The 10,767-nt window shown below is 42.8% G+C and overlaps 1 long non-coding RNA gene across 1 annotated transcript; it reads right to left on the bottom strand.

Annotated features, from left to right (window-relative positions):
• Positions 1-240: 240 nt before the first annotated feature.
• On the bottom strand, positions 241-700 carry LOC141003870 (uncharacterized). Its single transcript, XR_012179763.1, has 2 exons — positions 656-700; positions 241-570 (listed from the first exon to the last, which is right to left on the bottom strand). It is a non-coding gene; the product is annotated as an uncharacterized lncRNA (long non-coding RNA).
• Between the last annotated feature and the right edge of the window lie 10,067 nt (positions 701-10,767).

Here is a 10,767-nt window from a genome sequence, read left to right as displayed (position 1 = left end):
ATTTTTTCTATATATTTTTTCAATTTTTTTTCCTGTTGTATTATTCTGTATTTTTATTCTTTACCACCATAAATTTCATGTTTGGTTCTATGTCTATGCTAATTATGTTCTTGTGCTGCTGGAACACCCAAGTAGCTACCACTAAATACTACACTTACTCTTGATATCTACAGTAAAATCCAAGTGAATTATTAAGTGATCCATGAGACAAACAAAAAACACACCAAGTCACAACATGAATAAATGTTCTGTAGCCCTTTATTCTTTATTCTAACACAAACTCACTCATCTGTGTGACATTCACAATAGGCCAAATAATTTCTTCTGTCCATTATTTCTTCGCAGAATTTCCACATGTCCTCAGTATTGTAAAACGTGAACTTGAAGGGCTCAAGGATTGCTTCCTTTTCATGCTCATCCACCTCTTCTTTCCACACCCTCAGCCTGTTTCTCCTCCCCCAAGCACAGAACATCAGGCAGGTCCACTTTGGCAGACAACAGTTGTCTGTTGGCCTCAACCCGCTCTGCTGCATGTCTGCAATCGTGAAGAATGCGATCTTCAACCGAGTCCTATGGAAAAGACAGAAAGAAAGATGTCTGTACATAGCTGCTGCACCAACAGTATCTGACCAATAGATACTGTGAAAAAGCTTACCCCTTCCACTGGTGTGTCCACATCGGCAGGTCTGACTGAGACCTCTTCTTCCTGAAAATATATAGATAAGGAAAATGATCAGTTGTAATATTCAAAACACAAGCTCCAAAAAGAAGAAAAAGAAAAGATCCCATCAGTCAGTCTGGAGGTCAGAGGGCCCTTCTCTTCTCAGACGTCACTCTAAATGTGTATTTCCTTCCTCAGTATCAAAAATAAAAGTACTGATGGTGCAGAAGCTACTTCTCAGTAATTTCAGTTACTATTTGTTTTGTTTATATACTGTAGTATACAACAGAGGTGGAAAAATAAAAAAGTAAAAATGTGCCATGTAGTCCTGCCACATTTTGATTCCACTAGTGCACTTAAACAGGTGATATCACTAATTAGCTAGTCGACCTCTGGCAAAACATCATGGTGTGTTGCATCGTGTTGGCAGCTTGGCTGTCTCACATATCACGTCTGTGAGTTCAGAAAGACACGTTTTCAATTTTGTGACGATGCCCAGCTAATGCAAGGAGAGTTTACAAAAATGTTTTATAACGTTACATACAAACAAATGCGAACAGTTACTTTAGGTTATGCACTATACAGTTAATAATCCCTGATAATTTACGGTGTTGATGCTAACCGTCATTAGTGAAAGTTAACTTTGACGTTATCTAACTAATTTGCATCATTAATGACTTCTATAACGTTATTATTTTACGGCACCTATGTTGATGAAGAACACCATGCATTTACTTTCTGTGGATAATAAAAATCAGCAACTCACCGCTACTCGGAACACATGCTCACTCGCTGGTCTCTCTCGAATGAAAATGCAGGTGAAATCCGGATTTAAATGTCGTCACTTCCCGTCCTGACAGTGGAGGTGTCCTGACAGTGGAGCCTGCACCGGAAGCGACTTCACAGTGGAGGCCTGCAGCCAGGTGCCTCTCGACCAGCCTCAACAACAGGACGATGATTACAGAGGTCGAACAGAGATGAAGAGAGACCTGCTGAAAACTGGAGATCTCAGTCTGACCCTGAAACGCCTCAGAGATTAACAGAGGCACCTTCACCTGCACCGTCTACAACAGGGAGGAACACATCCTGATGAAGAAACAAGTGGAGCTGCAGGTCAAAGGTCAGTACTGTAGATACAGGTCAGTACTGTAGATACAGGTCAGAGGTCAGTACTGTAGATACAGGTCAGAGGTCAGTACTGTAGATACAGGTCAGAAGTCAGTACTGTAGATACAGGTCAGAGGTCAGTACTGTAGATACAGGTCAGTACTGTAGATACAGGTTAGAGGTCAATACTGTAGATACAGGTCAGGGGTCAGTGCTGTAGATACAGTCAGAGGTCAGTACTGTAGATACAGGTCAGAGGTCAATACTGTAGATACAGGTCAGGGGTCAGTGCTGTAGATACAGTCAGAGGTCAGTACTGTAGATACAGGTCAGAGGTCAATACTGTAGATACAGGTCAGGGGTCAGTACTGTAGATACAGTCAGGTCAGTACTGTAGATACAGGTCAGGGGCCAGTACTGTAGATACAGGTCAGGGGTCAGTACTGTAGATACAGTCAGGTCAGAGGTCAGTACTGTAGATACAGGTCAGGGGTCAGTACTGTAGATACAGTCAGGTCAGTACTGTAGATACAGGTCAGGGGTCAGTACTGTAGATACTGATCAGAGGCCAGTACTATAGATACAGGTCAGAGGTCAGTACTGTAGATACAGGTCAGAGGCCAGTACTGTAGATACAGGTCAGTACTATAGATAAAGGTCAGAGGTCAGTACTGTAGATACAGGTCAGTACTACAGATCCAGGTCAGAGGTCAGACTGTTGATACAGGTCAGAGGTCAGTACTGTAGATACAGGTCAGAGGTCAGTACTGTAGATCCAGGTCAGAGGTCAGACTGTAGATACAGGTCAGAGGTCAGTACTGTAGATACAGGTCAGAGGTCAGACTGTAGATATAGGTCAGTACTGTAGATACAGGTCAAAGGTCAGTACTGTAGATACAGGTCAGTGCTGTAGATACAGGTCAGAGGTCAGTGCTGTAGATACAGGTCAGTACTGTAGATTCAGGTCAGAGGTCAGTGCTGTAGATCCAGGTCAGTACTGTAGATACAGGTCAGAGGTCAGTATTGTAGATACAGGTCAGTACTGTAGATCCAGGTCAGTACTGTAGATACAGGTCAGTACTGTAGATACAGGTCAGAGGTCAGTGCTGTAGATACAGGTCAAAAGTCAGTACTGTATTTACAGGTCAGAATCAGAATCAGAAATCCTTTATTTGTCCCGCAAATGGGGAAATTCCTTAGTCACAGCAGCCAAAGGACAGTATCACACTTAAACAATAATAAAAAGTAAAAAATAAACAATATAATAGAGATAAGAAATAGAATTAACTCGTATATACATAGTATTTACAATATGAACTTGGTATTTACAATATGACATAGTATTTATAATATGAACAGTGTAAGTATAAGCAGTTTTGTATTTTATTTACAAACATTAAATAATAAATATGGGTATTAAAAAATTGTCCAATTAGTGCAAACCAGAAAGTGTGTGGATATGTGTAGAGTTTAGTATTGCACAGTGCACATGTGAGGTCTACTGGGAGCAGTGCTGGTTGTATAGTCTGACAGCAGCAGGAAGGAAGGACCTGCGATACCTCTCCGTCACACACTTGGGATGTATCAACCTGTCGCTGAAGGAGCTGACCAGTGCAGTGATAGTGACCTGCAGGGGGTGGGACTCCTTCACCAGCAGCGATGACAGCTTGTCCATCATCCTGCTCTCTCCCACCACCTGCACTGGGTCAAGAGGGCATCCCAGGATGGAGCTGGCCTTCTTGATAAGTTTATCAAGTCTCTTCCTATCTGCTGCCGAGATGCTGCTGCTCCAGCAGACTACTCCATAGAAAATGGCTGATGCCACCACAGAGTCATAGAAAGTTGTCAGGAGTGCCCCCTGCACCCCAAAGGACCTGAGCTTCCTCAGCAGATGGAGTCTGCTCTGACCTTTCTTGTATGTTGCTGCAGTGTGATCAGTCCAGTCCAGTTTATTGTTCAGGTGAACTCCCAGGTACTTGTAAGACGTCACCATCTCAATGTCTGTTCCCAGGATGTCCACTTGTGTGCAGGGTTGTTTGCGCCTGCGGAAATCCACCACCAGCTCTTTGGTCTTCCCGGCGTTGAGCTGGAGGTGGTTCCGCTGGCACCAGTCCACAAAGTCCTGAATAAGTTCTCTGTAGGCTCTGTCGTCCCCGTCCCTGATGAGGCCGACGATAGCAGAGTCGTCAGAGAACTTTTGTAGATGGCTGTGGGGTGTTTGGTGGGAGAAATCAGCAGTGTAAAGGGTGAACAGGAAAGGGGCCAGGACTGTTCCCTGTGGGGCCCCCGTACTGCAGACGACTGTGTCCGACACACAGTCCCGAGTCCTCACATACTGTGGCCGGTTGGTGAGGTAATCGAGGATCCAGTTCGTGAGGTGTTGGTCCACCCCCGTGAGCTCCAGCTTGTCCCCCAAAAGCGCAGGCTGTATGGTGTTGAAAGCACTGGAGAAATCAAAGAACATGATCCTCACAGTGCTTCCAGGCTTTTCCAGGTGAGACAGTGATCTGTCCAGGAGGAAGATGATGGCGTCGTCCACTCCGATGCCAGGCTGGTAGGCAAACTGGAGTGGGTCCATAAAAGGACCCACCAGAGGGCGGAGATGGACAAGGACCAGCCGCTCCAGGGTCTTCATCAGGTGTGAAGTGAGAGCAACTGGTCTGTAGCTGTTGAAGGTTGAAGGTCAGTACTGTAGATACAGGTCAGAGGTCAGAGCTGTAGATATAGGTCAAAAGTCAGTCATGTAGATACAGGTCAGAGGTCTGTGCTGTAGAAACAGGTCAGTACTGTAGATTCAGGTCAGAGGTCAGTGCTGTAGATCCAGGTCAGTACTGTAGATACAGGTCAGAGGTCAGTACTGTAAATACAGGTCAGTACTGTAGATCCAGGTCAATACTGTAGATACAGGTCAGAGGTCAGACTGTAGATACAGGTCAGTACTGTAGATACAGGTCAGAGGTCAGTACTGTAGATACAGGTCAGAGGTCAGTACTGTGGATACAGCTCAGTACTGTAGATACAGGTCAGAGGTCAGTGCTGTAGATACAGGTCAGTACTGTAGATACAGGTCAGAGGTCAGTACTATAGATACAGGTCAGTACTGTAGATACAGGTCAGAGGTCAGACTGACATCAATCAGCTGATTGATTTCCAATCAGAGTTGACAGTATTGATTTGAATGTGATGTTTTTATTTGATCCAGAAGAAAGTTGAAGGAACAAGCTGAAAGAAACAACAAATCTTTTCATCACTTAGAACAAAGAAATGCAGCTTGAATAGTTTGTATCAGTTATTGATTGATGATCAGTTCTCAGCAGATTCAACAAATCTTCACTTCCTGTTGAAGAACTTGATCAAAGAAAATGTTAAATTTGACGTCCAGAAATGTGAATGTGACAAAGAGAAGCAACAAACAGCAGTTCAACACTGAGAGGAGACATTACTGTGAAGACCACAGGGACAAAACATCACAACACCATCAGGACTCTGATCATGTCCAACACCTTGAAAACCTGGTTTTACTTCCTGTATTTCTGTCCCCTGTTACCTGCTGGTCTCATCTGGTTCTGTCCTTCAGCTTTCTCTACTACTTTGTAATCAGTCAATAAAGTTATTAAAAACTGCTACTGCTGTCTGTACAGCTGATGTTGTGCTTTGTTGTCCTCTCAGAATGTCAGGTGAGGGTGGAGGAGGGGGTGGAGTCTGTCCAGCTGCCCTTCAAAACAACACCTTACCTGCCTGAGGATGTTAAAGTGGAGTGGAGACGATATGCACCATCATACAAGACAGTCCACCTGTATCAGAACAGATCTGACCAGCCTGAAGAATAGGACCAGGATTACAAAGACCGAACAGAGGTGAAGAAAGACCTGCTGAAGACTGGAGACCTCAGTCTGACCCTGAAATACCCCAAAGAGACAGACACAGGGACATACAGGTGTATAGTCCACAACAAGGACGGAGACATCCTGAGAGCGAAAACAGTGAAGCTCAAAGTCAAAGGTCAGTATAAAGATACAGAACAGAGGTCTGTGTGTCTGTCTGTGGTTGGCTGCTTATCTCCAATTGGCTGCTTGTCTCTGGATGGTTGCTTGTCTCTGGTTGGTTGGTTGCTTGTCTCTGGTCAGTTTGCTTGTCTCTGTTTGGTTGCTGGTCTCTGGTCAGTTGCTTGTCTCTGAGTGGTTGCTTGGCTCTGGATGGTTGCTTGTTTCTGGTTGGCTGCCTGTCTCTGGATGGTTGCTTGGCTCTGGTTGGTTGGTTGCTTGTCTCTGGTCAGTTGCTTGTCTCTGGTTGGTTGCTGGTCTCTGGTCAGTTGCTTGTCTCTAAGTGGTTGCTTGTCTCTGGTTGGTTGGTTGCTTGTCTCTGGTCAGTTGCTTGTCTCTGGTTGGTTGCTGGTCTCTGGTTGGTTGCTTGTCTCTGGTTGGTTGCTTGTCTCTGGATGGTTGCTTGTCTCTGGTTGGCTGCTTGTCTCTGGTTGGTTGTTGGTCTCTGGTTGGCTGCTTGTCTCTGGTTGGTTGCTTGTCTCTGTCTAACTGTCCTCTGTCTCCTCTGCAGGGAGAATTCAGATCAAAGATGAAACAGTGGACATCAGGATCAGAAGCAGCTCCACTGATCCGACTCCTCTAATGGCTGGTCAACCTGTTTGATCGGTCTGTTGGTCAATCTTTGATTATTGATCTGATGTGACTTTGGATCAGAGACTAAATGGAGGTGAAGGAGCTGATGGACGACGGATGAAGACAGGAGGACACTTCGTCAGCTTCTTCTTCCCTCTGACTCCTCCTACTGACTCTCACACAGTCTACACACTCACTATTGATGACCATTGATCAGTGATGTCAGAGTGATGTCAGAGTGATATCAGAGTGATGTCAGAGTGATGTCACATGTTGTTTGGACTGAAACATGTGGTTTAGATCCTTTGAACTCTGACAGTAAAGTGTAAATACACCCTCAGATGTACAGACAGCATGTCTCTGTAGTAACTAAACGTCTCATGACCTTTACAGTGTCTACAGACATAAACAAGTCCAGTTCAGACTTGAAGGACCTGTGGCCCCCCTGCTTTAACCTCACATATAATCTTTACCTTTCTGTTCAAAGCATCGCATCATAAACCTAAACCTCAGTTTGTGTTGTCATCATAGTTTTCTATAAACTGTGACTTTCTCTGTAGTTCTTTGTCAGACTCACCCAGAATGCCCTGGTGTGCAGAGCGCCGACCTTTCAGCTGAAACAGATCCACTCTGTTATTCTCTGTTTTTATATTTAACACTTTATTAAATAACACAAGAGACAACTTCTGTTGATTCATCTGTTATTTGTTCACTTCTCTACAAGGGACTCACACACCTTCATGCACACAGACTCACACACCTTCACGTACACAGACTCACACACCTTCATGTACAGACTCACACACCTTCATGTACACAGACTCACACACCATCATGCACACAGACTCACGCACCTTCACGTACACAGACTCACACACCTTCATGCACACAGACTCACACACCTTCATGCACACAGACTCACACACCTTCACGTACACAGACTCACACACCTTCATGTACAGACTCACACACCTTCACGTACACAGACTCACACACCTTCATGTACACAGACTCACACACCTTCATGCACACAGACTCACACACCTTCATGCACACAGACATGCAGATCACCTCTGATAATGATCAGCTGATATTATACAGTATATATGGAGGACGTTCATGTAGATGCTCCATAATTAAGACTTTTTATCTCATAGTAACTTAATCTCATCATGTTGACTTCATTTTTTAACAATCCTGATGTTTTATCTCATAATCATCACATTTAATCTCATAATTTAACTTCATTACTCTTAGTTATAACTTTTGATTCTCAGTATTTTGATTTGCCATTAAAACATTTGTTTAATCACTTCATCGTCACTTCATCAGTGTGTTTCAGCTCCAGGACCATGTTTTCTTCCAGACGCTTCTGACAGCAGCTGCACAGCCAGTCATTGATGACTCAAGCGTTGCTCAGGAAGACTTTGTGGTAGTTAATCCTTTGGACAATATTTAAATGACATATTTAGTGATTCTTTGTTGAGTGTTTTCATGTGATCCATTCTTAAAAACTCATTAAACTTTTGATGATGCCATTTATGATCCATTTGGAGATCACAAGCTGTAATTTCCAGTTGAACCGCATGGCATTTAACTGCACTGCTGCTGCCAGTAGACTGTAAAATGTATATATATATACAGTATGTGTTCATAAAATATTCTTTTGTTGGCAGTTTGACCTGGAGAATAACTATGCAATGTGCTCTGCCTCAAAGCCCCCAGGATCTGGACCTCCTACTGCTGACTGGGTGAGTGTTTCTCATAATGTGTAGTTATAATGTGGTTTTATCATAATATTTTAATGTAAGTAAATGTATGGTATGACATAGATTGTATTAACTGTAGCATTACTGGGTCTATCAGCAGCACCACATACGTATAACATGTGTGGACATTGTATATATGAAATACCAATCATGAGCCATTTTCATTACACCTGTACAACGTAATATAGTCAACAAGTCAACTGAACATTTAACTGTGAGGAAGCTCATCATGTTTCGCTTTTTGTTAACACTGTCCAACAGGACACAATCACACTGTATTATTGAGCTCACAGTGGGTGCTGGTGTTTGTTGGGACCCACAGATGAAGTCGTTCACTGTGGATTTCAAAATGGGCTCTGAACTGAACTCAGTTTCCCAGAATTCCCCAGTCTTCACACCGAGGTACAAATTCAGCTTTGAGGTGCTATTGGTCAGAGAGACAGACCCCCCACTGACCAGATAGTCAAAACTCCAGCTCCTTCCTGTGTTCTCTCTCTTCTCCACCTCTCTTCTCCACGGGGCTGCCTGCCCTCAAGATCTCTTCTCCTGGACTCTTCTGGGCCTAACAGCTGCTGAGAGCTGCAAGCTGCATTTCCAGCAGGCCCAAAGAACTTCTCCTCACTGCAGTGACACGAGGTCCTGCCAGTATTCCAGATCAGTTAGCACCAGCAGCTGTGATGCAAAGCTTGCCAGCTAACTCCACAATCCAAGGAACACGAAGTAAGTTAGCACCAAGCTGCTATCCCTGCAAAGGAAAGGAGCGACCAGGTTCCTCCATCTGCTTTCTTTCATCAGATCTTGCAGAGCAAAAACAGCATTGTTCAACATTGGAATCCCAACCTTCTCCTGCGTGGCTCATCAGCCAAGGAACCACCAGCACCTTCTCTTCAAAGACTGGTAATGTTGAACTGGGCCTAGATAGCATAGCATAGCATGCCTAAGCACAGGACTTTAAACTCTGGTTGATGTAATGCACATCTGTTCAATCTATGTGTTTGTTTTGGTGTTATTGTGATCTCAGGTCAGGTTATTGGTAGTTTGCTTTGCTACACGGCTAATTTGATGTTAGTCGAATGATGCTTCACACAGACTCACGTCAGACTCATCACGTCACACACACACACACACACACACACACACACACACCTGTATATAGTACGTTAGTGTGTCTTCATCTTTGTGTAAATAAAAGACTTTTGAACCTTCATGCTGCCTATTTAATATTGTACAAGAGTGACTGTTGCCAACCTCGACTCTGTCAAGAACTCCAAAATCCTTCAACCATTACAGCTGTTATGGTAATATTGGTTGTAGTTATTGAGTTAATTATTAATCGGAGTTACAAACAGTTTAGTACCTTTTCTGAGACTGATTTGGTGAATTGGCTCTTTTCCTTTCTTCAAGGGTGGTGCCCCGAGGTGATCTAATGTAAATTGGATCTTATTATTAATCATAATTAATAATTATCCCTGATAATCATTAATTATTATTGATAGCCAAATTTAACCTAAAACTCCCTATTACTGTTGCATAAAGCACTACATATGGTGCCCCGTGTGATGTGAGCACAACATGTTGTACTGGACTGCATTATATTGAAAGGTGTTCCTAATATTCTGTCCCTCTGATGTCTTCAAATGGGGTGGACAAAATATTAGAAACACCTCTCAATATAATGTAGTCCTGTCCAGCAACACTGCAAACTACAACCTCAATAATTAAAATGTAGTTTAATGAATAACTCTCTGACAGTGTCAATCAAAAATTAACATTATTATCTAAAGGACATTACATTATTAGTTAAAGGTAGAATTCATGGCACTAAATTGCTCCTCTAGTTCTTGGGAACTGACACTGACACTGATATTTACAGATTTACAATCACAACAGTCAGGATATGTGGCTTTAGTATAATCAACACACCAAAACAGTCTACCATATGAAATTCTGCTATTCTAAGCTGAAATAGGTTTTACGCCTTGAATCCAAGAAATGCATTGAAGCACCGCTCATAATGGAGAAGGGATCACTGAAGAAGAGGCTTCTGTGTGTTTTCAGACATTGCCACACCAACATCCTGTGGGTCACTCTCAAAATATGGGAAGCAGGGATAAGCAGGTCACATGCACTGCATAACTTATCAAGTAATAGTGCCAGAAAGTCAAAACATTGTAGTGACTGTAGACGTCCAATGACAGTGACAAAATGGATGGTTTGTCCCAGAAACTTAAGTAATACAGTAAAAACAGTTTTTTAATATTCAAAAATGAGACACAAAAACAGTTTTTTAATATTCAAAAATGAGACATTATATAATATGCTGCAAGGATTCATTTAAATTGTAAAGTGTCACATTGTTTAATAAAATATTGATAGTTCTAAAATGAAGGATCCTCACATAACGATATACCTGGAATATGGGAGGCTTAGTACCTTTTGATGTACATCACCAGTCTTTGAGGCCAGTATGCTGCACACTATTTACTACGTGTAATAAAGTGGACGTAATACGCCATATAGAAATCTAAAGAGAAAATTATTATAAAGACCGATAACCAGAAATGATCCTCTATTGTACATCTACTCCATTATTTCAGATGCAAAGATGAATAGA

Source organism: Pagrus major, chromosome 10, assembly GCF_040436345.1.
Source record: "Pagrus major chromosome 10, Pma_NU_1.0".
Classification (NCBI taxonomy): Eukaryota; Metazoa; Chordata; class Actinopteri; order Spariformes; family Sparidae; genus Pagrus; species Pagrus major.
This window is presented reverse-complemented; position numbering and strand designations above follow the sequence as displayed.